Raw genomic sequence first — 2,614 nt, forward strand, 5'->3', positions numbered from 1 at the left:
TGTCTAGAAGATCTATCCAGTGAAGTCAGTGGTGTGTTAAAGTCCCCTACTATTATTGTATTGCTATTGATCTCTCCTTCTAAGTCCTCCAGGTGATTTTCCTATATATTTGGGTGCTACTGTTGTATGTATATATGTTTACCAGGATTATAGCTTCTTGTTGGATCAATCCTTTTTGGTATTAAGAAGATGACTTCAGACTCGGCGGCTGTCCCTGAGCAGCTCGACTTCTCTCGTTCACGCACCTTACTTGGAGTCCTCTGCAACCATGTCTGACAAACCCGATATGGCTGAGATTGAGAAATTCGATAAGTAGAAATTGAAGAAGACAGAAACGCAAGAGAAAAATCCACTGCCTTCAAAAGAAACGATTGAACAGGAGAAGCAAGCAGGCGAATCCTAATGAGGCACGCACCACCAATATGCACTCTACATTCCACAAGCATTGCCTTCTTATTTTTCTTCTTTTAGCTGTTCAACTTTGTAAGATGCAAAGAGGTTGGATCAGTTTAAGTGACTGTGCTGCCCCTTTTCACGTCAGAACTACTGACAATGAAGGCTGCACCTGCCGCTCCCATCTGCCTGCCTGGCTGGCTGGGAAGGGGGACAACTTGCATGTTGAGGAAGGAACGAGCTGAGCGGGATGAGGGTGAAATCTAGAGTTAAAACCAAGCTGGTCCAAGGGGTCCTGCGGGCTGTAAAATGCAGTTTAATCAGAGTGCCATTTTTTTTTTGTTCAAATGATTTTAATTATTGGAATGCACAATTTTTTTAATATGCAGATAAAACGTTTTAAAACCTGGAAAAAAAAAAGAAGATGACCACTGTGTCTTATTATGGCCTTCATTTTGAAGCCTATTTTGCCAAATATGAGTATTGCAACCCAACTTTTTTTTCTTTTCCATTTGCATGAAAAATTTTCCCCTATCCCGTGTGAGTCTTTTCTTCTAATATGGGTTTCTTGTAGACAGCATATATAGATATGGGTTATGTTTCTTTACACACTTAGTTACCATATGTCTTTTGATGATAGCCATTCTGGTAGGTGTGAGGTGATATATCTCACTGTGGTTTTAATTTCCATTTTTTTCTGATGATTAATGCCATTGAGCATCTTTTCATATGTCTATTGGCCATCTGTATGTCCTCTTTGGAGAAATGTCTTCAGGATCTTTGGCTATTTTTTAATTGGATTGGTTTGTGGGGGTTTTTTTCTCTTTTTTTTTGGTATTGAGTTGTATAAATTCTTTATACATTTTGTATACTAACCCCTTATAAGACATATCATTGGTGAATATGTTCTGCTGTTTAGTGGGTTGTCTTTTCATTTTGTTGATGGTTGCCTTAGAGTATTTTATAATATATATCACTGAGTAAAATAAAATTAATTTAAAACTTTTATGAATGGTATATACCATTAATACATTAAAATATTTATTTAACAACATTTACATAGTACTTTCTAAATACAGATCATTTTTCCAAGTACTAGGAATGTAAAGGTAAAAATTAAAACAATGCTAAGTGAAATAAGCCAGTGGGTGAAAGACAAATACCATACGATCTCCCTTATGTGTGGAATCTATCGAACAAAATAAATTGATGAACAAAATAGAGAGGCATGGATACATAGAACAGACTGATGGCTCTCAGAGGGTTGCAGAGAGAGGGGATTGGATGAAAGAAGGCGAAGATATTAGCCAAAGAATATATATGCTTAGCCCATAGACATATACAACAGAATAACTATGGCCAGAGGGAAGGGGGAGTAAGGATGGGGGAAAGTAGAGGGACAAAGGGGGCAAATGGACATGTGTAATAGTGTAAAAAATAATAAAATTTTAATAATGCAATAAAATTAAAAATTAGAAGATTTAAAAAAAACAAAACATCACTGGCTCTCTCAGCTGTTCACTTGTGGTTTGGACTACTTTATTAAGATAAATTACCCTTTTCTGAGAGAAACATCCAAACTCAGATGTGTTAGTAGCCCTATGAATTTGCCTTAAAAACATTTTGGACTACTTAATTTTAATTTCAAATTTCCATTCTAACACTTATTATTTGGAACCAAGAACAAGTTTCTCAACTTCTTTATACATAAAATGTGCTAATAATAAAGAAATTCATATATCACAGGATTGATTTTAGAATTATATAAAATAATGAATGAACTGAACATATGTAAAATTCTATTAATTTGAAAATTCATTGTGACAATAAGCATTTGATTAGAATTAAACACTTTCTTTCACCTAATACTCATTCTTTTACCTAATACTCATTCTTTTAGACATTTCTATGTACCCTTTTCCCCTATTTGTCTGTTACTATCAGAAATATAGTTAAAGTACTTTATTAATGACAACTGAGTTTATAAGGAACCTGATTAGGCAAACAAGTAAAAATATTCTATATTATGTTATCAATTGCATTATTCCCAGCTATTTGTTTTACAATGCTACTGAATGACTATATTATGTTTAATGAAAAGAACTTTAAAACTTCTATTAGCCCAGCCAGAATTGCTCAGTGGTTTACCTTCGACCCATGAAGCAAGAGGTCACTGTTTTGATTCCCTGTCAAAGCACATGCTTGGGTTGCGGGCTCGCTC

At 34.9% G+C, this 2,614-nt stretch overlaps 1 pseudogene; it reads left to right on the forward strand.

Annotated features, from left to right (window-relative positions):
- The first annotated feature begins 256 nt into the window (after positions 1-256).
- LOC118654116 lies at positions 257-570 on the forward strand (annotated as a pseudogene).
- Positions 571-2,614: the final 2,044 nt, after the last annotated feature.

Source organism: Myotis myotis, unplaced genomic scaffold (assembly GCF_014108235.1).
Source record: "Myotis myotis isolate mMyoMyo1 unplaced genomic scaffold, mMyoMyo1.p scaffold_m19_p_4, whole genome shotgun sequence".
NCBI classification, from domain to species: Eukaryota; Metazoa; Chordata; class Mammalia; order Chiroptera; family Vespertilionidae; genus Myotis; species Myotis myotis.